Genomic DNA, 27189 nt, shown 5'->3' on the forward strand with positions numbered 1-27189 from the left:
TTAATCCATCAGTACCACTACTAGGTTTGTACCCCCAAAAAAAGATTTTTAAAAAGGGAAAAAGGCCTATATGTACACAAACATTCATAGCAGCTCTTTTTGTGGCGGCACAGAATTGGAAATTGAGAGGATGCCTATCACTTTGGGCATGGCTGAACAAGTTGTGGTGTATGATTGTGATGGAATACTATTGTGCTATAAGAAATGATAAGCTTGGATAGTTTCAGAAAAACCTAGGAAGATTTATATGAAGAGATGCAAAGTGAAATGAGTAGAACTGAGAGATCATAGTGCACAGTAACAGAAATGTAATAATGATCAGCTGTGAGAGACAATTGATGAACGCAGAGTGCAGACTGAAGATTTTAATTTTCTCTTATTTTTGTTGTTTAATTGTGTGTCTTTTCTGTGGCAACATGGCTAATATGAAAATACGTTTTGCATGTCTTCACATATGTAATCGATATGTTGTTTGCCTTCTCAAAAGGTAGGGGAGGGTTGGGAGGAAGGGAGAGAACTTGGACCTAAATTTTTTTAAAACACATGACTCCCCCTCACAGAATAATGGAACCTATCCCAGACACTTGTGACCTTTGTAGCTGGGGTAAATTACTCCTCAACCTCACTTTTCTCCTCTGTAAAATGAGGTGTCTGGACTCCGTGGCCTGTGAGGTTCCTTTAAGCTCTAATTCTGCGAAAGTCAGATACTGGACCAGTGGCTCTGTGATTATTTCATGTTAGATGACAAAGACCACTCTTCAACTCTTATTAATTATCACTGCAGGAAACTACGCAGGTTCTCTCTTTCCCACCTTCACTGACATCAAGAACCCTGACATGACACATTTGAATATTCAGTTTTGTGGGCAATCTGTTCTGTGTGACTGGATTATAAACTCGCCTTCTCCCAGCTGTGGAATGGGAAGCTCTGCAGGAAAATGGTCTCACATGGAACATCTCCTTGGGACAGCCAGGTCCATCCTGGGGAAGCAGGCACTTGCCACTGAAGCCAGACAGCAAACTTCGGTCTTTGCCTCAGCTCGTTGTGGCAGCTGGCTTGCTAGAACAAGCCTCTGGGCCTGCCGTGGTCAGCTGGGCTCAGGGCTCAGGGCAGGTTGAATTGTAGGAGCCAATGAGGAGTGGTGGTTTCCCAAGTTGCAGACATGAAGGACTCTTGGCTCAGTCAGAGGCAACTTAGGAGGCCATGGCTGTTTTGTCTATTAAAAAGAGGACAGAAAAAAAACCACCTCTTAGCTTTGCCCTGAAAAATCCAGAGAAAGCTCAGTGCCAGACGAGACCACAAGGGGGACACTCTGGGACATTACAGATATTCATAATGTGGGCAGGGGTAGATAATCTAGGGTGTGCAGTACTTTAACTAATTTGTGGGCAGCTCAAGCATGAACAAAATGAAGCAAAACTAAAAAAACCTTGTAAAGTTTTGTTGTTTTTAGGATCTGGAAATCCCTTAGTTTACATCCCAATTTTAGCCTTACAAACGTGTGCCTCTGAACAAGTCCTTTCTCCTCTCTGGGTTCCAGTTTTCTCTTCTGTAAGACAAAGGCTGGGCTGGGCTTGATGGCCTTCGCCCATCAGTGGAAGTTTTCAAGAAAAAACTGGAAAACCAATTATGGAGAATTTTATAGAGGAGATCATTGGGAGGGGATGCAGAGTATGATTTGGGCTAGTCCAGAGGTCCTCAAACTTTTCTTGTGTCATGGTTTCCTTCGACAGCCTGGGGAAACCTAAAAATACTTCTCTGAATAATGTTCTTAAATTTTAAAATAGGATACATAGGATTATAAAGGCAACCAATTTTATTGTCATAGAGTCATCAAAAAATTTTTTTAACCAAGTTTGTAGATCACAGCTTAAGAATGCTTACTCTAGAAGGCTAATGAGGTGTCTTCCAACTCTGAAATACTGTGTATTTGTGATCTTTAAAGCTGCAGGTTTTATGATCCTATGACTTTCTCCAAATGGCTTTAAAATACAATAGGTTCTTCCTTAGTTCATCTGGTTCTAGTTAAAGGTAGAGACCAGGCTTAGATGACTTTTTAGGGATGGAGTTTGGGATGCAGGAGATACCCTATCTGTGCCTTAGTCAAGAAACAGTGACAGAAACGTAAATGCACAGGAGAGTCAGTGTGGTGGGAGACACTTTATATCCCAAGCAACGAGGCTTGATCCAAAGCCCCTTCCTGTAACCCTTCCTCTGGATCTATGTGCAGCATTCTTTTTAAAAATATTTTATTTTTTCCAGTTACATTTAAAAGCAATTTTTAACATTCATTTAAATTTCTTTTTGAGTTCCAAATTCTCTGCTCCCCCTCCTGTCTCCCCGATTTGAAAAGTCAAGGAATTCGATGTGGACTATGTGTGTGCAATCATGCAAAACATTTCCATATTAGTCATGCTGTAAAAAAAAAAAAAGAAAAGAAAATGAAAAATATTATGCCTTCATTCATGCAGAGCCCATCAGTTCTTTCTCTGGAGGTGGATAGCATTTTTCATCCTAAGGCCTTTGAAATTGTCTTGGACCATTGCATATTGCTGAGAATAGCTAAGACATTCAAAGTTGATAATGATACAATATTGTTGTTACTGTGCAACAATGTTATCCTGGTTTTGCTCACTGTACTTTGCACTAGTTCATGTAAATCTCTCTAGGTTTTCCTAATAGCACCCTGCTTATTATTTCTTATAGAACAATAATATTCCACCATAATCATATGCCACAACTTGGTCAGCCATTCCCTAATTGATGGGCACCCCCTCAATTTCCATTTCTTTGCCACCACAAAAAGAGCTGCTATAAATATTGTTATACTCATAGATGTGTCTTTTTTTTTTTTAATCTCTTTGGGATACAGACCGACTAGTGGTATTGCTGGGTCAAAAGATATGCACTGTTTGCCCTTTGGGTATAGTTCCAAATTGTTCTCTAGAATGGCCAGATAGTTTATAACTCCACTTACAGTGTTTTAGTGTCCCAATGTTCCCACATACCCACCAACATTTATCATTTTCCTTTTATGTTATATTAGCCTATCTCAAAGGTATGAGATGGTATGTCAGTGTTGTTTTAATTTCCATTTCTCTAATCAATAGTAATTTAGAATATTGTTTCATATAATTACAGACAACTTTGATTTCTTTGTCTGAAAACTGCCTGTTCATATTCTTTGACTATGAACTGGGGGATGACTTGCATTATTATAAATTTGACTCAGTTCTCTATATATTTGAGAAATTAGGATTTTATCAGAGAAACTTGCTGCAATTTTCCCCCCCACAGATATGATTACTGTGTATTTCCCTCCATCCTATTTCTCCCTATTTATCTCTCTCTCTCTCTCTCTCTCTCTCTCTCTCTCTCTCTCTCTCTCTCTCTCTCTCTCTCTCTCTCTCTCTCTCTCTTTCTCTCTACTTTAACCCCATCCTTCCTCAAAGGTTTTTTTTTCTTCTGACCACTACCTCCCCCAATCCACCCTTCATTTTAATAAGCTTGCCTTTATGGTGACATAGATTTTTTCATACCCAATTGAGTGTGTATATTATTTCCTTTTGAGCCAATTCCAATGAGAGAAAGGTTCAAGCATTGCCCTTCACTCCCCCTCCTCATTTTCACTCCCATTGTAAAGGCTCTTTTGTTCTTCTTTTATTTGAGAAAACAAATTTCCCACATACCTCTTCCTTTCCCTTCTCCCAGTGCATTCCTCTTTCTCACACTTAACTTATTTTTAAGATATCATCCCATCATAATCAACTCACACTCATGCCCTCTGTCTACATATGCTGCTTCTAACTGCCTTAATCATAATAAAGTTTTTAGAAGTTACATGTATCATCTTTCCATGGAGGAGTGTAAACTGCTTAATCTTATCAAATCCCCTTACAATTTCTCTTTCCTGTTTACCTCTTTATGCTTCTTTTAAGTTTCATATTTGAAAGTCACATTTTCTATTTAGCTCTGGTCTTTTCACCAGGAATGCTTGAAAGTTCTCTTTTTCATTGAATGTCTATTTTCCCTCCTGAGGATTATACTCAGTTTTACTGTGTAGGTGATTCTTGGTTTTAATCCTAGCTCCTTTGCCCTCTGGAATATCATATTCCAAGCCCTCTACTCCTTTAGCATGGAAGCTGCTAAATCTTTTGTGATCCTGACTGCGGCTCCATGATATTTGAATATTTCTTTCTGGCTGCTTGAAATATTTTCTTCTTGATCTGGAAACTCTGGAATTTGGATATAATATTCCTGGGAGTTTTCATTTTGAAATCTCTTTCAGGATGTGATAGGTGAATTCTTTCAATTTCTCTTTTACCTTCTGGTTCTAAGGTATCAGGGAAATTTTTTTTTTTTAATTTTTATTTATTTATTTTTTTTATAATTTCTTGAAAGATGGTATCTAGGCTCTTTTTTTTTTTATCACGGCCTTCAACTAGTCCAATAATTCTTAAATTATCTCTCCTCCATCTATTTGCCAGGTCACTTGTTTTTCCTATGAAATTTCACATTTTCTTCTTTTTTTATGCTTTTCATTTTGTTTTATTGTTTCTTCATGTCTCACGGAGTCATTAGTTTTTACTTGCCCAATTCTAATTTTCTTTTTCTTTTCTTTTCTTTTTCTTTCTTTTCTTTTTTCTTTCTTTCTTTCTTTCTTTCTTTCTTTCTTTCTTTCTTTCTTTCTTTCTTTCTTTCTTTCTTTCTTTCTTTTTTTTTTTGGCAATTGGGGTTAAGTGACTTATCCAGGTCACACAGCTAGTAAGTGTCAAGTGTTTAGTCTGAGGCCAGACTTGAACTCGGGTTCTCCTGACTTCAGGGCCAGTGCTCTATTCACTGCACCACCTAGCTGCCCTTTTCTTTTTTTTAGGGAAATCAGGGTTAAATGACTTGCCCAGGGTCACACAGCTAGTAAATTTCAGGGGCCCGATTTGAACTCAGGTCCTACTGACTCTAAGGCCAGTAACCTACATACTGCACCACCTAGCTGTTCCCAATTCTAATTTTTAAGGAATTATTTTCTTCAGTTAGCATTTGGCAAATTCTTCCTTTCTTATCTTCAGTGAAATTTTAAGCATATGTATGTATATATATATTTCTGATTTGGCCAGTTCTACTTTTCTACTTTTTAAGGAGTTCTCTTCACCATAAGGAGTCTTGTTTACCATTTGGCCTATTCTGTTTTTTAAGGTGTCACTTTCTTCAGTAGTATTTTTGTGCCTCAGTTATTCAGGAAGACTAGCACCTCTGGTGTGAAGGCTGCTGAACCCCCTCCAGGCCTGCTCATACAGCTTTGGTGTCTACCTGATCCACCCAACTCTCCCCTGTCGCTCCAAGAAGCTGTAGCATGTTCAGCAGCCACATTCCAGTAAACCAACTTGACAGACAGGCTAATCCATATTGAGGGTAAATAACAGGTATCAAAATGTTGGTCAGTTTGGATATCTACCCCAAGCAAATGAAGACTTCCCCCAATGGAATGGTGAGATGAGAACTCCCCCAAGGCCTGCCACTGGCTTGCCAGGGCATAGCCTGTGCTGAACTGCACTGCACTTTCACCCCAGTGAGACCTTCTAAGTTGTCTTGGGCTTTAAAATTGTTTTACCCTGTCCTTTTTGTTGGTTCTGATGCTCCAGAATTTGTTTTGAGGCATTATTTTAAAGTTGTTTGGAGGGCAATTTGCAAGCGCTCAACACCGCCATTTTGATTCTTCCCTATATACAGTCTTCTAATTGTCTTAAATGCTGGACGTCCTGGAGGGGGTATCCCCCTCTCTTGGGGTAAGACACATTCACATTGCTGGCAACCATGACTCTTAAAAGTGCATGTAGAAAAAGAAATGTATCTCCTAAGCTGTCTATTTCCCTGAGACAAAACCCATCATAAAGTACAATTTTTTCCATTGATGATTTGGCTCAGACTGATATTTTATGCTATTTTTTTTTTCAGAGATTGCATTATAATTTCCTTTGTCTTTTGAAATATTATAATTTAATCTCTTCTCTAGTTTCTCAGTCAACTTAACATTCAATAAGTATTTAGTAAGCACCTACTATGTGCCAAGCACTGTGCTAGGTAGTGAGGATACAATGACTTCTTGCCCTCAGGAAGCATACATTCTACAGGTGGAGATAACACGTATTCATATGAGCATAAACAAATAAATTCAAGGTAATGTAAGAGTACTAGCAGATGGAGAATCAGGAAACACTTCATGTAAAAGCAGATGCTTGAGCTGAACTGTTGTGGCAGCTAGAGACTCTAGGAGACAAAGATAAGGAGAGAGAATTTCTTTCATTATGTGGGCATGCAAGGAAGCAGAGTAATGAATATTGCTTATGAAGAACAGCACTAGATCACATGAAAGGGACTACTATGTGATACATCTCCCTTTAGCTTGCCTAGAATGCCTGTATTTATTTTCAAAGTTGCTTTTGCTTCCTTCCAACAAAATTTTCTTCCACTTGACTCTTCTTTGTCTTCATTTAGGATTCCAACTCCAGCCTTCAATTTCTTCTCAGTTTTACCCCTGCTTGGAATTCACTTTCCTCTCTTTCCTATCTAACCCAAGAGTTAGCCATTAAAACTCTATCTCTTGGGGGGATGGAGTCAAGATGGCAGAGGGAAGGCAGGGGCTTGCTTGAGCTCTCCCCCAAACCCCTCCAAATACCTTTAAATAAGGATTCTAAACAAATTCTAGAGCAGTAAAACCCATAAAAAGATGGATTGTAACAATTTTCCAGCCCAAGAGAACTTAGAAGTTTGGCAGGAAAGGTCTGATGCACCAGGGTGAGAAAGGAGTGCAGTACCTTGCAGGCTGTGTCAGCACAGACCCAGCCCTTGCCCCACCAAACCAGGAACAGACATTGAGGTGACTGAATCAGTAGCAACAGTGCTGGTTTCCAGACCTCTCAGCCCACAGACAGTAAGGGGATCAGACAATGGGTCAGAAGGCGATTTACAGGGCTCCCTTTACTGGTACCAGGGGCAGGACTCTGTTTCATTGCCTATGCTTGGATCTGGGTTACATTCCTGGGTCTTATTCCTAGTGGAAGGAGGAGCACTAACACAGCAGAGCTTGTGGCCAAAGGGAAGTAGGGACCCTGGTCAAGGTTGCAAACAGTGCTTGTGATGACTCACAATCCAGTGCACATTACAGAATAGTAGTAAAACTACCCTCTCCTTACATCATACCACCTTGAAAGAGCCAAAAACCTATAGGTCCCCAGAATTACCTCTGAAAACAGCTGCATAAAAAATCTGAATATTGGGACAGTGCCCCTTTCACTTGGGCAGCAGAACTCCACTTTAGTTAAAAGTCAGGAAATAGGCTGGAAAAGGAGCAAACAGTATAACATATATCAGATTGTTTGCTGTCTTGGGGAGGGGGAAGGGAAGTGAGGGAGGGAGAAGAATTTGGAACTCAAAATTTTACAGAAATGAATGTTGAAAGCTGTCTTTACATGTAATGGGGAGGAGAGAGAAAATACTATTAGGAAAAAGAAAGAAAATAAGCAAATAATGCAAAAAAATCCTGACCATAGAAAGTTACTATGGTGACAAGGATGATCATAACACACTCAGAAGAAGACAACAAAGTCAAAATTCCTGCATCCAAAGTCATTAAAAAAAAAAGATATGGGCTCAGATTCTTATAATCCAGCCACTGCTCAGATTCTTAAAATCTAGCCAATAGCTTATTATATTCAGACTCCTTAAGAGTCTGCCCAATATGACAGATGTTCTAATAACCCTTGTCTTTGGCTGAAAAAAAAAAGATATGAATTGGTTTCAGGCCAAGAGCTCAAATAGGATTTTTGAAATCAAGTAAGAAAGGTAGAAGAAAAAATTGGGAAGTGATGCAAGAAAATCATGAAAAAAAGAGTCAGCACCTTGGTTAAGGAGGCACAAAAAATAGTGATGAAAATAACACCTTGAAAAACAGACTAGGCCAAGTGGTTAAAGAGGTACAAAAATTTAATGAAGAGAAGAATGCCTTAAAAAGTGGAATTGGCTAAATGGAAAAGGAGGTACAAAATCTCATTTAAAAAAATAACTCCTTAACAGTTAGAATTGGGCAAGTAGAAGCTAATGACTATATGAGACATCAAGAAACAATCAAACAAAATCAAAAGAATGAAAAAAGAAGGCAATGTGAAATATCTTGTTGGAAATACAACTGACCTGGAAAATAGATCCAGGAGAGATCATTTATGAATTATTGGACTACTTGAAAGTCATGATAAAAAAAGGATGCTAGACATCATCTTTCAAGAAATTATCAAGGAAAATTGCTCTGATATTCTAGGACCAGAGGGTAAAATATAAATGGAAAGAATCCACCTTTTTCCCCCTGACAGAGATCTCAAAACTAAAACTCCCAGGAATAGTATAGTCAAATTCCAGAGCTTCCAGATCAAGGAGAAAATAGTACAAGTAGCCAAAAAGAAACAATCCAAATATTGTGGAGCCACAGTAAAGATAACGCAAAATTTAGCAGTTTCTACATTAAAAGATTGGAGAGATTGGAATATGACAGAGAGCAAAAGAGTTAGGATTATAGCCAAGTGTCACCTACCCAGCAAAACTGAGTACAATCTCTCAGGAGAAAAAATTAAAATTAATGAAATACAGGACTTTCAAGCATTCTAGATGAAAAGACCAGAGCTGAATAAAAAACTTGACTTTCAGATACAAGATTCAGAGAAGCATAAAAAAGTAAACAGGAAAGAAATTGTAAGGCATTCAATAAGGTTAAACTGTTTACATTACTACATGAGAAAATGATACTCGTAACTCCTAAAAACTTCCTCACTATTAAGGCAGTTAGAAGGAGCATATATGGACAGAAAGCAGAGGTGTGAAGTAAATGCGATGGTATAATTATAAAAAAATAAAATAAAACTAAGGAGTGAGAAAGAAAAATGCATTAGGAGGAGGGTAAATGGGAAGGTATAATGGGATAAATTATTTGACATAAAAGAGGTCTGAGAGAGATCTTACAGGGGAGGAGGAAATAAAGGAAGTGGGAAGGGGAGTACATGAACCTTACTCTCATCAGAATTGGCTCAAAGAAGGAATAATATACACATTCAATTGGGTGTAGAACTCTATCTTACCATACAAGAAAGTAGGAAGAGTAGGGGATAAGAGAGGGGAGAGATAATAGAATGGAAGGCAGTTTGTGGGAAATAAAAGTCAGAAGCAAAACACTTTTGAGAATGGAGATAGTAAAAGGAGGGGAGAGACAGAGAAGGATAAACAGAGAGAAACAGGCTGGAGAGAAATACATAGCAATCATTACTGTGAAAAAAATTTACAGTGAGTTTCTCTGATAAAGACTTCATTTCTCAAACATAGAAAACTGAATCAAATTTAGAGAAATGAGAGCCATTTCTCAATTGATAAATGGTCAAATGATTTGAACAGGCAGTTTTCAAAGTAATAACTATTTAAAAAATGTTCTAAATCATTATTGATGAGAGAAATGCAAACTAAAACAATCCTGAACTACTACCTCACACCTGTCAGATTGGCTAATATGATGAAAAAGGAAAATGACAAATGTTGGAGGGGATGTGGGAAAATTAAAATACTAATGTACTATTGGTGAAGGTATATACTGATTCAACGGTTCTGGAAAGCAATTTGGAACTATGCCCCAAAGACTATAAAACCGTGCATACCCTTTGACAAAGCAACACTGCTACTAGCTATGTATCCCAAAGAAATAAAAAAAAGGAAAAGGGCTTATGTGTACAGAATATTTATAGCAGCTCTTTCAGTGGTGGCAAAGAATTGGAAATTGAGGGGATGTCTATCAATTGGGGAATGGCTGAACAAATTGTTGTATGTGATTGTGATGCAATATTATTGTGCTTTAAGAAATGATGTGCAGGATGCTCTCCGAAAAACAAGAAAAGACTTACATAAAGTGATACAAAGTGAAATTACCAGAACCAGAACATTGTACACAGTAACAGCAATATTGTACGATGATCTACTAAGAACAACTTAGCTATTCTCAGTAACACAGTGATCCAAGACAGTTCTATAGAACTTCTGATGAAAGGTGCTGTCCATCTCCAAAGGAAGAACTGGTAGAGCCTGAATACAGATCAAAGATATTTTTCTTTACTTTCTTTATTTTTCTTTTTTCTTTGTTTGTGTTTTCCTTTATAGAATGATTACATAGAAATGTGTTTTGCATGACTACACATGTATAACCTGTTAAATTGTTTGCCTTCTTGGTGAGGCAGGGGAGAGGAGGGAGGGAGAGATTTTGGAACTCAAAATCTGAAAAAACAAAATGTTAAAATTGTTTTCACATGTAATTAGGAAAAATAAAATATTAAATAAGATAAAAAAAAACAACCTATGTCTCTTGACTCCCTCAACCCTTGTCACAGTGCTGTCCATTACTTGCCAAATCTCAGCCTTGGATTAATCTTACAATCTGCCTCCTCATATCTTGCTCACTAGCCAGATAATGAAGCAAGAGGAGGTCTTTCCACCAAGCTGACTAGACACATTAGAAATTCTTGTTACACAAATGCAGCTGGGCCCTCACTGCAGCAAGACCTTTTTGTTTCTCCCCAACTGGTTCCCTGTTTCACTCCAAACATAACTGATTACAAACCATCTCTACCCTCCTCAAGTCTTCCATATCTCCCCTACACACATCCCAAGCTGAGAACCTTGCTGCTTATCTTACTAAAAAAAGAGACCATTTAACATCAACTTTCTTCTCTCTTTCCCTTCATTTGAAAATCCTATGAACTCATCTTCTACCCTCTTGTCCTTTCCCCTGGGCTCTGAGAAAGAGTGGCTCTTCATGCTGAGTCCAAGCCCTCCACATACCTTCTTCCATCTTTTACTTTGGGAACATTCAGAATTAGGGTGTGAAATGGAAAATTATTCTTTTTGTATGTTCCTCTGTGTCATTCGCATTTGTCTGACTCTCATACACACACACACACACACACACACACACACACACACACACTCATATACATGAACACATGCATATACACACCCTGGGCAAGTCATTCAACCTTTATCTGTCGTAGTTGTTTTCATTTGTAGAAGGGGATGATAATAACATCTACTTCCAGGGGTTATTGTGAGAATAGAATGAAATAACATTTGCAAACATTTACTTAATAAATGCTATTAATGATGATGATGATGGTGGTGATGATGAGGACAACAGTAATGATGCTGTAACTTTGAGTGAATAATTTGGTTCTCTGGGCCTCTGTAAAATTTGACTCCCTTCCCTATTCAATGAATTCCCAATGTTTCCTAAATAAAGGATTTATTAAATACTTACTATATGTCAGGCACTATGATTACAAATGCGAGCAAAAAAAAAATAATCTCTGCTTTCAATGATTTTTCATTCTCAACAAATAACAGGGAGCTGAAAAATAAGGTTGGAGACAGAAAATGCCCTTTCCTTCCTATCTTTCTAGTTTCCTTGGGCATTCTGGAAGCAAGATTGGAACCCAGATCCTCTGACTCCAGAGCCAATACTCTTTCTACAGTAACAGAGGGAATAACCTGCCCGAGGAAATATAGCATGTTGAGGGATCTAGGGTTGGGGTCACTGGCTGATGACCTGCCAAGTCACTTCTCCTCTCTGGGGAATGATGCAAACTCTTTGTTCCTAATCTCTTTGCAGACCTGCTGCAGCTGGCAGGTCAACAATGACACACTCATCACAACTGGGTTTTTTCCATCAGCGTAGGTCCAGGAATAGACTCAAAATGAGTTGGCCCTGAAGTCAGCCAGTTCATGTGCATGTTAAGTCATGTTTGCAAATGTCACTGTTTCCCAGAGCAGGTTAACCTGATGATCCATATTTGGTGTCAATTCTGTATTCCCAAGTGTTGCAAGAAGCTTCTTTGCTAGCAATAGGTCCTTAGGGCTGTATTTTCTATAATTAAAATGTTTAAGTTAAAACATTGTTATTTCCAGGCAGCTAGGTGGTACAGTGGGTAGAGGTCAGGCCTGAGGTCAGGAAGATTCATTTTCGTGAATTCAAATCTCTTCTCAGACACTTCCTAGCTATGGGAGCCTAGGCCAGTCACTTCATCCCATTTGCCTCAATTTTTCTCATCTGTAAAATGAGCTGGAGAAGGAAATGGCAAACCACTTTAGGATCTCTACCAAAAAAAAAAAACCCAAATAGGATCAAAAAGAGTTGGACACGACTAAAATACAACTGAACAACAACAATCATTATTACCCTAGTCACAGAAGCACTAGCAATAATTTTCAAGAGATAGTTTGAATCAGATCCTTGATGGACTCAACAGTAGAAACATGCTCTAATTTATGATTATCAGCTGGTTTATAAAAGAAAATATCTTTGAATTTATCTTACCCTTCACCCCCCACCAAAGGTTTTTGGAACCCTCTCCTGAAGTGATGGACTTTCTTTCTTGGTCCATGGTAATTGACCAAGCCAGCATAGGTATCATCACAGGTCTGTTTCACTTTTTGCACTACCTGAATTAGCTTCTATGTAAAGATATCAAAGTTCTCTCTCTCTCTCTCTCTCTCTCTCTCTCTCTCTCTCTCTCTCTCTCTCTCTCTCTCTCTCTCTCTCTCTCTCTCTCTCTCTCTCTTTCTCCCCCCTCCCCCCACCACAGCATGTTCAATTGATTCAACAGGAGCAAGTCAAACTCTCCAAAAGAAGCTAGAGACCAAGAGATGGCTTGTCATTATTCCCCTTTTATTTCCCTGAGAAAGAAAGAGGCAGGGAGTCTTGTTGAGCATTGAGCCCATTCTGATTCCCATATCCCCCTCCAAGTCATTAAACATCCTCTGGGTTTTGTCAACAGCCTGGTAAACATCCAGAGAGAGACTCAAAAGAAGGCCATTTATTTAACATTCCTCTCCTCCAACTGCTGATTAGGATAAATAGTTTGGATAAGACTTCTATCGCCTCCAACAATCATGAGAAGAAGGCATGCAGCTATCAGCAGAGTTTAGACTGAGCTAAACATATTTTAAACAGCAAAGGAGTTTTTTGCCCACTTTGATATTCTCTCCACCCTCAGCCCATCATGTTAGCACCGTGTCAGGGCAAAGCAGCAACACCAGGTAACTGTTTGGCAAACAACACAACATTCAAGTGAGGCATCTAGGATGAGATTTCCAGCCTAAGCTATTTGAACTTGGACCAAGGCCAACCCTGAGTTCCATTTCAAAACTCTCAAAGTCAGAATTTTAGATCTGGAAGGATTCCCAAAAGAACTGGAGGCTGAATGCCCACTAGGGGTGGAGAAGGGGAGGGCATCTGATCTACACCTCCTTTCAGACATTAGGAAACCAGGGCTCCTAGAAGTGAGGTGACTTGCCCAAGGTGTTAGGAAGGAGAGCCAAAATTGTGAGCCAGGTCCTCTGGATTTGGATCCTAGCCTCTTCCCACTCCCCCTGTCTTCTCATAAGACTTAATTTCCCCCCTTGTGGTTAGTTGAACTATGTAATGATTCAAGTTATCTCTCCTGAATCAAAAAGCTTGGCCCAAAACATGTGAAAAAATGAGTCCTTATCATCTAAAGACCTCCTAGAGGTCTGAGCATATGTCAAATATTGCCTTGCTTTACTATTTTATCCTTGTTCTTAAAACAGTCATTTAGGTGCTGAATGGGAAAGATCTGGAAAAAGTGGGTCTTGAGTAGAGTCTTGAAGAAAACCTAGGGATAGACAAGAAGAAAGTATTCCAGGCATGGAGGACAACCAATGGAAAAGGCACACAGGTGGGAGATGGAGTCTAGGTGGGGGGGATCAGCAAGGAAGCCAATATCACAAGATGATAGCATATGTACAAGAGAGCAAAGAACAGGAAGACTGAAAAGAGAGGAAGGCTCCAGGTTGTGATGGGTTTAAAAGTGAGGCTGAAGGTTTTATAATTATGCTGTGTCATAGTGTAAGCCTGGGAGCCTTAGGAGTGGCAGCATCTCCTAGACCATTGGTCCTGCTTTCAGCCTAACCCTCAAAGCCATCATCCAGGGAAACAGCTTCTGTTGAAAGAGTACCAGCCATCTCCACCAATTACCGCACATTGGGTGGCCAAGCCAGTCTAGCTGAGGCAATAAATAACACTTGATGAAGAGACAGGAGTAAATCAGACCACCACCTTGACCATTGTCTCCACTCAGATCCTGATGCAGCTAACCCAGGACCATGAACCCAAGAGCCTTGGGAATAGCAATGCTCCCAGCCTAATGCCTTCAGGCTATTCTGAAAGCCCCCTTAGTCAAAATGCATCCTGGTGTCTGCTCCTACTGACCTACAAACACAGTTACTGAAGACCCAGAAAAGAAAGAATTTAGCTCTAAAGGCCTCAGTCTTGTCAAATTTCTCAACATCAGAAACAGACAGAATTTCATCAATGTCAACTAAACATGTGATTTACCCATCATCTCACCAGCTTCTCAAACTCAACGAGTCCAAAACCTAACTCCTCATTTATCTCAGCCAAACTGACCTCCCTTCTTCTATCAGTGTTCTTTCAGACACCCAGACTCAAAGGGCTCTTTCGGCCCTCTTTTTCTCTCAACTTCATCTCCATTCAATCCCCACATCATGTCATTTCTCCCTTTGAAATCTATCTATATCCATTTTTTCATCATCAGGCTACCTACCATAGATTTATAACACTTCGTATTCAGATTATTGAAGAAGTCTAAAAACTGTCCCCTAGAGTCTTCTCTTTCCATAGATTCCCCCAAAGTTCCCATCCAATGTGCTCAGACTCTCCCTCATATTCTTTTCCCACAGTATGAACACCAGTGGAGTCAGTGGGCTAGGCACTGGCTGATCCATGACCAGTCCTTCATTTTACCTGACCATCACTGATCTGACCATTCCCTTTCTGTACCTCCCTCTCATGATTTCTCCTCCATAATTCTTCATTATTAAAGTGTTGAGACCTTCTTCCACCTACCATGTGTTGGTTCATTGCCCTCTGAGTTATCTCTAGCTTTCATTCTTTAGTGTTTCATGAATTGTCACCCTATAACATCAGTGGAAAGATGCTGGGCTTAGAGATAGGTCATTGGCTTAGGGAGAAGCTTGAGGTCCTTAAAAGGATCACAATTTTCCAAAGAGAATCCAGTCCACTCCCCACTTCTGTTCAACTCTAGACCCACCTCATCACCCATTGGTGATATCTGTCCTAGGTGGATATCCTCATGGACTAATTGTATCGGCTGTCCGTTTAACTGCATGTGATGAAATGCAGAGTAGGGATTCTACATACATTTGTGCTTTCCTATAAGCATAGTCAGGCTGAACTCTGAATAATTATAGAATAATTATGATTATACTAGGAGAGGATGCAGTGTTCTGGGGTTTGATGCGAGCCATGCAATGCTGTCAGTAAACTGCAGTAATGGAAGATCTGAACAGATTTCTTCAGGTTAGACCCTGTGCTAGACCTGCTCCAGGACAGGGGCCAATAACTTTGGTGAACATGTCTCCTTGTTATAGGACTCGCCTAAGATGAATAATCGAGGGTCACTGAACAAAGTTAACTCTGTTATTATATCTTTTGAGGATCATGTGTGATTTTGAAGTATGTGTGAGAGACAATTTGTTAGAGGAAAGTCTTCAGTGGGGTACTTTGCAATAATCAACTAAATGCTTTTCATAGTTCACAAACAGTAAACACAATGGGATCTTTTGATATCTATATCTATATTTTTCAACCAGTTGTTTGATAGTAAAGGTGAAGTCCGTTGTGGAATAGAATTAGCGATTATTTTAATGCTTTCCTCAAGATTTCCATGGTACCACTTTGCTCCATCCTCTCAGATCAGGACCTCAACTCATACTGGACCAAAAAAAATGAAGCCACTTCCTTTTCCTTCTTCCTCATTTCATCCCATTTGGACATTTTCCCCTATTATCTCCTCCTTCATCTTGTCTTTAATGAAGAGGTGGCCGTTCTCCTTACCAGGGCAAACCTATGTGAGTGCTTGACCCCATCTCATCTCTTCTTCTCCCTAAGTTTTATTCTTCTGACATCCCTGATCTCTCTGTCTTCAATCTCTCCCTATCTACTGGCTCCTTCCCTGCCACCTACAAACACATCCTTGTCTCCTCCATCCTTAAAAACCCATCATTTGTTTCCACCATTCTAGGCAGCTGTCATCCTATATTTACTCTCTTCTCCTTTATGGCCAAACTCATTACTGTGACCATCTATTCTAAATGTACCTTTACTTCCTTTCCTCTCACTGTTCTAGACTCTCTGCCATTTTGGCTTCTAATCTTATCATTAAACAGACATTTGTCTTTCCAAAGTTACTAATGATCTTCTCATTAACATGTCTAATGACCTTTTTTTTTCATTTCTCCTCCTCCTTGACCTCTCTTCAGCATCCAACATCATTGATTATGTTCTCCTAAATTCTTTCTCCTCTCAAGGTTTTTGTGACACTGCTCTGTCTTGTTTCTCCTCCTCTGTGTTTAACTCTTTGTTCTCCATCATTCTTGGCCCTTCATCTAGGTCATACCTACTAAACTTAGTTGTCATCTAAGGTTCCTTCCTGAGTTCTTCTCTTTCCTTCTCTCAGTGATCTCATCAGTTCCCATGATCTCTACACACAATTTGCAGGTTTATATATCCATCCATCTCTCTCCAGAGCTACAGCCCCACATCACCAACTGCCATTTGGAGATCTTAAACTAAAGGACCCATAGGCATTTCAAACTCAACATGTCCAAATCAGAACTCATTCTCCCACTAAACCCTCCCTCCCCCCACTTTTGAACTACTACTCCTGATGGTACCACCATCTTCCTAGTCATCCAGGATCACAATTTTGATGTCATATTCAACCCTTCACTTGCACTTATCTCTCATATGCAGTCCACTGTTCAGTCATGTGATACCTTCAGAGCATCTCTTGGATACACCACCTTCTTTCCACCCTCTCTTTCTTCTCCAAGTTGAACTATCTTCTTCCTCTACTATGATCCAGATCTTCATCCTAAAGCCTGACTCCAACCCTGTAATTTACACATTGGAAGTATTGTTCACCCCAGGGCCTTTCTTTCTGATCAAATGGTTTCTCCCAGAATCCCCATTTCAGGGTGGCACCCAACCTAGTCATAACTCATTCCTCTCTGGACTGCATTCTGGCTTTCCTTTATCATGCCCCCTGAACTATTCTTTTCAACTTCCTTTTGTATGTTTTCTTTCCCCATTAGAATGTAAACTTCTTGAGGGCAGGATTGTCATTTATTATACTTGTATTTTATTATACTTGTATACTTGTATTTATAGTCCCAAGACAGCACAGCATGTGACACATAGTAAGTGCTTAATAAATTAATGCCTTTTGATTGGCTCCATATGGCCAATTATTAAATTTTCCATTTGAGCACTTACCCATCAACAAAAAGAGCTATTATTTTGTAGATTGCCTAAACATAAGAGAAAATGGAGAAAATACAGATTAAACTTTAAAAGGTGGGTGGGGTTGTTCTACATAAATTGTTGTTGAACATTTACCAGCACACCTCTTCTCTTACCTCTCCCTCGTCTCCCATCACCACCTACCCATAATCAATCACTTCCAAGTCTAGTTGATTCTTCTTTGTCAGGATCTCTTGTCCTTTCTCTCCACTTACTCACACCCGTGATTCAGTCCTTTGCCACCACTGACCTGTTACAATAGCCTTTGAATTAGTCCTTGTGTTTCTAATTTCTTCCACAGATCCTGCAATAACCATCAAGGTTTGGCCATGTCACTCCTCTGCTTAAAAGCTTTCAGCAGGTCCCTATTCTGTTTAGGATAAGATTAAAAAAGACCTTACTAAGACTTTCCACAATTTACCTCTACATATCTTTCCAACATTATTTCTTGCTATGACCCTATGTTTCCCAGACAAAGCTAATAACCATTCCACTAGTGCAATATGCCATCTTTTACCAATTTCATGAATTCACACGAGCTACTTTCCATACTTGCAATGCACTCTCTCCTCTTTTCTTCCTCTCAGAAACTTTGTCTTCCTTCTAGGTTACCCAGGAGCCACCTCTTAGGTGAAGATTTTTTCCTTGATCACCCTGGTCATTCTCCCTCCTCAACATGCCTTGCCCAAGACTTAGCTTAAAATACAAGCAATGGGATATAGCAGATAGAGATCTGGACTCTCTCTAAAAAGAAAAGAAAAAAGAGTTAGGAAGACCTGGGTTCAAGTCCTCCTTTTGACACATACTGTCTATGTGACCCTGGGCAAGTCACTGAACCTTTTGGTGGTACACCAATTAAAAAAGAAATAGAAATTAGAAAGAGACTAGCCTTCTTTGCATATGTCTAAGAACTCAATGCTTTTTAGCTCAGGGCAGAGGTCCCAGAGTCCTGCTTTCTATGAACAGGTGAAAGTCTGACTCACTAAGTAGCTTATTATACTTACAGATGAAACAATCGTTTCACATGTGACTTACAATTTTATATTGGTTGTAACCACAATGTCAAACAGGTTAAGAGCTTGGCGTCAGCAAACACCTGGGTTCAAATCTCACCTTTGACAGTTCCCAGCTGCATGATTTTCATTTAACCTCTCAATTTCCTCATATGTAAAACAGAGGTAAAAATAATATTTGTTGTCACTGTCTCTGAGGGTTGTTGTGAGAAACAAATGAGGTAAGGTATGTAAAGCATTTTGCAAACCTGAAGTGCTATAGGAAAGTCAGTTTAAAAAATAAGGCTGAAAACTCACTCACTCCTTATCCCCTTTCAAAGATTTCTCAGTTTTCAGTTTTCCAATCCCACTGGTCCTCATTCCCTTATAGAATTTTCCTCTTCAATGACTCTTGCACAGGCTGAGAATAGAGTCAGACACTGTGTGAAGGAAAGAAAGCAGATGTGAAAAGATAACACATTTATTGGGAAATGAAACGAGGTGTTGGATGAAAACAACTGAGGCCTCAAACGGAAAGAACTTAGAACCATCACTGATGGACCTCCTCCTATCCCTGAAAATGGCAATATTGGGGGAAATGGGCCCCTTAACTTGGACATTACCATACCATCACACTTGCTTCATTTTCTTTGCACACTCAGAGAGTGAGTACAATGGAGCCCATGAGTTCAAAATTTTTTTTCTTCAGCCAGGATTTGCTGGGGGTCACCACAGACACATCAAACTGCTGGCAGCACCTGGAACAGCAGACCTCACACCAGCCATGTACTGAGCTGTGACAAACACAGGCCAGCAGCCCTGTCAATCAAATGAACTCTGGGTGATGGAGTGTTAATAGGGCTAGGATTTGGAAAACATGGAGACTGTAACTTCCTCAGTTGCACCCATTGGTCATAGGCTTATGCCTTGAGTAAAAGGATTGTCAACATTTTTTTACAATGTTGGCAAACACATCAGTGGACCTCTTCTTGTTGTCTGACGGGCAAGACCATGCAAAGGAAAAAAAAATCCATTTCTATAGTGCATTTTTTCACATGAACATAGGAGAGAAAATACACATATCATTAGTCTAGTTTTTACCAGGTTAGAATCTATGATTGGTTAAACACTAGGTACCTACTAAATATGAGAACTGGTTTATTGGCTCTAAAACCAATGAATTAATTATTATGTCTTACTGAGATTACATAATATAAATTCATAGTGGTTGCAGTTGGCACGCATATATGGCTTTCCAACAGTGTTCAGAAGCAGTTGTGTTGAAGTAGAAGATATAAATGGTAGGGGAAACCCACAGCAGAGATTTGGCAAGATATGACAAGCAACAGGATAAGGAATCTTTGGGTTCAAGAGTATTATCAAGTGTACAATTGAACAAGATGATCATAAGGTCAAGACTGTAAAGGGGGGAGAGTGAGGAGAGTGACATCAGAACAGGAGTGTTTTATAGAATACGGTAAAGGGATTACTGGTAGTTTGAGAATGACACATAGGCTTATGAGGAGTAAGGTAGGAGAGATGGGATTACTGGAAGTAATGATCAGAGTGAAGAATTCTTGAACTCCAAATTTTGGAAGTAGCAATCTTCACTCCCCTATTAGAATATGTTATTCAAAGGCATGGATGTTTCACTTTTATTAGGGTGCCTTGGGCACAAATTTGGCACATAATATATTGCATGTATATAATATATACTAAAGTATATATATATGTAATATATTGTGTATAATAAATGCATGTTTCTTGAGTAAAAGTGAGCTTCAAGATGTGGACAGTCCTATGACTGGTGAAAATGAATTGAAAATGTTGGTCTTCACAACTAAGGAGGGTGAGGAACTAGGAACTAAGTTGACTGGACTTGGAAACAGGAAGACCAGGATTCAAGTTCTCCTTCAGAAACCTATTAGCTATATGTCTCTGGACTAGTCCCTTATCTCAACCCCTTTCGATTATTAGTAAGATGGAAATAATAATAGTACCTACAGGATTGTGTGAAGATTGAAAGATATATTGCCTATTCCTACTCAACTAATTAATAATACTTTGGTATTCTTTGTCTCCTCCCTGCCCTCTGACTCCCTGAATCCTGCACTTCTGCCTGTTGTCATGGAAAGACCAATGAACATAAAAGGTCAGAAGACCTGGGTTCAAGTCTTGGTTCTCCTATTTCTTAGGTGAGTGATCTCAGGCAAGTCATTAAATTTCCCTGAGTCACAGCTTCCTCGTCTATAAGAGAACTAGTAATAGTTATGCTAGCTGGAATCCAGGGTTACCCTGATTATCCAGGATTAAAGATAATACTAAGGCAATTACTTTGTAAACTGTAAATTCCTAGGTTAATGTAAACTATGATAAGTCATTTCATTTGTGGGAAAGCTTGGCAAAGGTATACTATCTTCTTTCCTTCCTTCCCTCCTTCCTTCCATAAGAGAAAATTATGGAAATGCCAATAGTAAATGAAAGGCAGTCCCCAAAAGTTGACTGGGTTTCTGAAAATAGAAAATACTTTGAACCATAGGTGGATCCGTGATCTCCATGATGGCACTCCCTCTAATAGTGTAGCTGGCAACCTATCCATATATTTTCTTCTACTAAGTCTCTTAGAAAAGTGTTCCCATAAATTTTTCATAGTTGGTCCACACAAGGTGTTGGGAACCCTCCTCTAGATCACTTGACATGGCATGAATTCTAATGGGCTCTCTCTGATTTCTTACACTAGTTTTTGTGGTCAGTTACATGGTGATAATATGCTACACTATCATGTGTCTTTGGATGCTCTTTGAATGACATGAAATTTTGGTCTATTCAGAATTTAAAATCATAAGAAATCATCTAGCTATCCTTAATGAATTGAAGGATCAGGTGACCTAAATGTACCCTAAAGTCTTGAAAGAAACTTATTTCAGGACCTGAATGGTAATGGAATAGATGGAGTACTGGAGTCAGGAAGACCTGAATTCAAATCTGGCCTCAGACACTTACTAGCTACATGATACTGGGCAAATCACTTAAATTCTGTCTGCCTCAGTTTTCTAAACTGTATAATGGTAATAAGAGCACCTAATTCCCAGGGCTGTTGTGAGGATCAAAAGAGTTAACATTTATAAAGCACTTAGCACAGTGCCCGGCACAGTAGGTAATAAATGCTTGTTCTCTTATCCTTTTAATTCCCATAAGCTATTGACGGTAGTCTTGGAGAGGTACCACAGAAAGAGAGGGACAAATTTGGTCCTGGTGAATAAGAGAAAGAAAGAAAGAAAGAAAGAAAGAAAGAAAGAAAGAAAGAAAGAAAGAAAGAAAGAAAGAAAGAAAGAAAGAAAGAAGAAAGAAAGAAAGAAGGAAAAGGAAGGAAGGAAGGAAGGAAGGAAGGAAGGAAGGAAGGAAGGAAGGAAGGAAGGAAGGAAGGAAGGAAGGAAGGAAGGAAGGAAGGAAAGACAGAAAGAAAGAAGGAAGGAAGGAAGAAAGGAAGGAAGAAAGAAAGAAAGAAAGAAAGAAAGAAAGAAAGAAAGAAAGAAAGAAAGAAAGAGGGAGGGAGGGAGGAAGGAAGGGAGGGAGGAAGGGGAGAGAGAGAGAGAGAGAGAGAGAGAGAGAGAAGAGAGAGAGAGAGAGAGAGAGAGAGAGAGAGAGAGAAGGAAAGAAGAGATGGAGGGAGGAAAAGAAGGAAATACAGAAGTAAGGACAATAGAGCATGGACCAGTGAGTTAAATTCTTGGCAAAATCCTACAAAAAGGATGGGTGGTAACCATCTAGAAAAGTAAACAGTGATCATTGAATGTCCTCATGGACTTGCTAAACCTTATTTCCTTTTCTGATAGAGTTCTTGGACTGGTAGATCATTGAAATGTTAGAAATTCAGCTGACTTTAATTTTTGCCATTGATTCCAAGAAGTTGCTCACCTTGTGGTAAAGATGGAACGGCACAAGATAGATGCTGATGCAATTAGGTGGATTCAGAAGGGTTTGAATAGCCAAACCCAAGGAGGATTCATTAATATTCTAATGTCAGTTTGGAAGGAGGTCTCCAGGGTAGTGCCCAAGGGATCTGTGCCAGGGTCTTTGACTTTTAACATAAGTATCAATAACTTGGATAAAAGAACTTAGCATGCTTGTCTAATTTACAGATAAAACAAAATGAAAGGGACAGATAACATGCTGGATTATAGAGTGAGGTGATGAAATTTAAGGAGTAAATATGGGTACATGGACCCAAAAATTGATTTTTCAGGAATTTAGATGGGTAAGACAGCAGTTCTCCTGAAAAAATGATTTGCTGGTTTCTGAGTACTCTAAGTTCAATATAACTCAACATTATATTGTATCAGTCATGAAAATTAATGTCATCCTAGTCTCCATCAATAGAATTATGATACCCAGGATTAGGGAGGTGATGGTCCTCCAGTACTATTCCCTGATCAAACTGAATCTTGAGTATTGTGTTCAGTTCTTGGGGTGAGATTCTCATGTCACCCATAACCAAATTTTGGATCTCTCAAATTTGTAATTTCATGGATTTCATTTAATCATAGGGATAGCCACTGAAAATCATTTCTTTGGCTCATATTGCTACCACCCAGAGATGCCTCTGGGAAATCCCAGGATATAGATTATATCTAGGTCTCCACAGATATGGGTAAAAGGATCCGTAGTTCCCCAAGCATTAAAGGTAATAATGTATATATCAGTTCCAGAGCAAACTTTATTTCTCCCTACAGAAAATGTAGAAAACATATAAAAATCTCATAGTAGCCCATAAACAATTAATACAATTCCCCTCCCTCTCCAAGAAGGCCTGTCTTGACCCATGACTTGTATGGTCCACTAGATTCATAGCACCACCTTGTGGTTTGAACTACCCTTGTAAAGGGAAATAGATTTGGGGATGATAGCTGGGCAATCTTACAAAATTCCAGAGACCGCCACTGTCATAGCTACCCTTCTAGTCACCCAGACCTATGGCATCACCTTGAGGACCTGGGCTTCCTCAAAAGGGAAATGAACTTGGGGTTATTAGAGAGGCAAACCCATTGAATGTGTACTGTCCAAATAACTCACAGTAATAGCACAGAGCCAAGTCTAGGTGTTTTTTGGTTGGTTGGTTGGTTTTTCATTTTGTCATTTTAGTCCCCTGCTACTCTTCCCCCTACAGAAAATAAGTGTCCTATATTCTCTTCTCACCAAGATGATGAGGTTGTCCAGGAACTCTCTTCTTTTCCTAGAAGGCTAGGGTTCGTGAATTCCCACTGTTTGACCATGCAGTTCCGCTCTCCTAGGGCCATTGACACTGCACTCCCTCTCCTTAGTTGGGTCCAGGAGCTCAGAAACCAGGACTTCTTCTGTAAGGATGTGTGGTCGAGTACATGTAGTTGGTCAACATGAAGCATTTATTAAACATTTACTTTGTACAAGGCTAAGCATTGGTAATACAAATACAACCAAAGGAAAGACAGCCTCTGCCCTCAAGGAGTTTATGTTGTAATGAAGGAAGACAATAGAGAAAATGGAACTGAAAAGTTAAAGGAGAGGAAAATGGTAAAATATGCTAGTCAAAAGTATAGTTGGGAGAGGAGAGAAGAATGACTGGCCTGGGCCTTCACTCAAAACAGAGGATTCTGGAAGGTTGCAATAATCGGAAAAGGTAGTCAAAGGGGCAGATAGAGACCTTTCTTCTTAGAGGCCCATTCTTAGAAGCTCAACTTCATTAGCTATCTAACAGTCATTAGACTCTAGGGGACTGACTCATGTTCCTCTAACTCACAATGGATTGTCTTAATATCTGACTCATCTCTACAGTGGAAATTATCAAGGCCAAGTCCTCAAGATCCTTGAGTTGTTCAGCATGTTCTCTTCCTAGTAGGAATGCCAAATAGGAAATATGGCTACCAATAATAGGAATCGTTATGCTACTGAAAGTAGCAACAGCTTGTGCAGACATCCAGAACAAAGAGTTAGATGGCTTCAACACAGGAACATGGGACCCTCTAAATACTTCCTGGGCAGTCTCCAGTCAGCTCCACTGATGACACAGAGGGTTCCCTGGGAAGAGTTATCTTCAGTGTAACAAGCTGTGCCTATAGGCCAGCTGTGGGAGTGGGCAGTTCAGAGACTAGGGAAGCTGAATCCCATGGGTAGAGCCTCAGGCTCAGCTGTGTAATGCAATCTGATGTACTCAGATAAGCACTTTGTCCTTTTCCTGATGGATGATGCCTTGACTTCAGACATCCAGCTACATTACCTTCAGGCCCTCCTAGCTCCAGTACATATATCAAACAAGAAAATGTTGATTTTCTTCATTTCAAGAAAAAGACTGCCCATATTTTATGAGACTTCACTAAGACTTTCATCTATCAAATTAATATCTCAATTTTTGGTTCAGGAAACCTGAGTTTGCATCTCACATCTGCCATTAACAAGCCATGCAAGTATGAGCAAATCATTCAATCTCTGTAAGTGTTAGTTTCTTCATCTGTATATTGGGGATAAAAGTGATGACACATCAATTGAGCACTTTAAGTTTGAAAATTGATTCTGCCACACTAACTCTGTAAGATAGTATATTATGAGAAGGTGACAGAGTACCTCATTGTGTACTGCCCTGGCCAGATGACAGCTGGAGTATTATGTCTCATTCTGTATATGTGATTTAGAAAGGACACTGCTTAGCTGGAGGGTATCCGTGAGGATCAGTTAAAGGAAGTGGGGATGTTTAACTAAATGCTCTATCACTTGCATTTATTTTGTTTATACCCTACATTTACTTATTTACAAATGTTGTATGTCCCCCTAGTAGAACATAAACCCCTGGTGGCAGAGGATGCCTCACCTTTGTATATGTATCTCCAGTACCAAATACAGTGCCTGGCACATGGTAGGTGTCTAATAAATGCTTGTTGATTGAATGTTTTCCATTGGTACAGATTCCAACCCATAGATGGAATGGAGGAACAAAAACAAAGAATGAAGAGTTAAAAGGACACCCTACAGGTTATAATGTAAGATGACTGGGATGGTGGTTTTAGACTCAACTGATCCAGGCAAGATTGGAGAATGGATAGGTTCAGGAGGAAAGATGATCAGTTCTGCTTTTGAATTGTTGACTTTACTACCCCCTTATGGGGCATCCAATGGGAGAGTTTGGTAGGTGGCTGAAAATGCAGTTTAGGAGAGAGATGAACATTGGCTCAAACAATCAAGTGTAGCACACAGAATCAAGAAGAACTTAGTTTAAATCTTGCCTCAGATACTTCCTAACTGGGTGACCCCGGGCAAGTCACTTGAGCACCTTGTGCTTCAGTTTCCTTATTTTTAAAATAGCAATAATGATATCCCTACTTCATGGGATTGTTGCGATGACGAAATGACTTAACATATGTAAAGTACTTTGCATAACTTAAAGTGCTATAGAAATGTTGGATCTTCTTTTTAGCCATTATAATCAATAAGCCTTTTTTTAAGCTCCTACTATGTGCCAGGCACTGTGCTGAACACTGAGGATTCAAAGCCAAAGGGGAAGCAGCCCCTCCCCTCAAGGGGTTTGCATTCTAACATGGAGAGGAGGAAGACACATAGAGATCTGGGAGTCGTATGAACAGACATTATTATCGACCCATGGAAGCCCACGAACAAAGAGAAGACACAGAGGAAAGAAAGTCCAGGGTCCAGCTTGGGGGCAGCCATGTTTAGTGTCTGGGAGTGGGATGAGGAGCCAGCAAAGGAGATTGAGAAGGTACAGACAGGTAAGAGAAAACCAGGAGAGGGCAGCCTCACAGAAGCCAAGACAGGCGAGAGTAGCTCAAAGAATGGGCTATGAGGCAGGTCAAGTAGAATGAAAGCTGAGACAAGGCCATGGGCTCTGTTCAGCACTTCAAGGTCATGAGTCACCTTGGAGAAGGCAATTTCTGGAGACTTCCGGGGTCAGAGGCCGTATTGCAAGGCACTACTGCATGGGGTAGCAGTGAAGTTCCCAGGAGGACAGACAAGGCGTTCTACAAGTGTGGCAGCAATGAGAGTGGAGAGAGGCATAAGATGTCCCCTGGGGGAAGAACAGGGCAGGGCTAAAGGCTGTTTTGAAGGCTGAGGGAGAAGTAGGCGTGTTGGTAAATAGATAGTGAGGAATGAGCCAGCAGGAAGGGGGAGCTTCCAGATGAGACACTTAGGGCATAAGTAAAGGCTCTTATTTTGACCAGCAGGGAATCTGCTAAAAATGAGACAGTAAGACCTCCCAAGAACCACCATTGTGGAGGATCTAAGGAAAGGGAAAGAAGCTTTTGATACAATGTACGTGGTGCAGTGGAGAGAGTTCCTGGAGTCAGGAACACCTGAGTTCAAGTCCAGCCTCAGACACTTACTAGCTGTGTGACCCTGGGCAAGTCACTGCACCCTGTTTGCCTCAGCTTCTCATCTATAAAATGAGTTGGAGAAAGAAATGGCAAACCACTCTAGTATCTTTGCCAAGAATACCCCAAATAGCATCATGAAGTCGGACATGAGGGAAATGACTGAGCAACAGCAATAATGCTTCCTGAGGCCAGGACTTATAATTCTTTCAGTCTCCCGAGTGCCCTATGCACAGCAGGCAATTACTAGATGATAGCTGCTTGATGGAGAGCTTTAGTATGAATCAGTCACCATCCACAGCCAAGATGAAGTATTTGCACAGATCAAAAGCAATTTACAAGTTACTATATGAGAGAAGGGCTGGTCATGTACTGAAGGCAAGTGGTGACCTTGGCAAAGCT

Source organism: Phascolarctos cinereus, unplaced genomic scaffold (assembly GCF_003287225.1).
Source record: "Phascolarctos cinereus isolate Bilbo 61053 unplaced genomic scaffold, phaCin_HiC Scaffold_1;HRSCAF=81, whole genome shotgun sequence".
Classification (NCBI taxonomy): Eukaryota; Metazoa; Chordata; class Mammalia; order Diprotodontia; family Phascolarctidae; genus Phascolarctos; species Phascolarctos cinereus.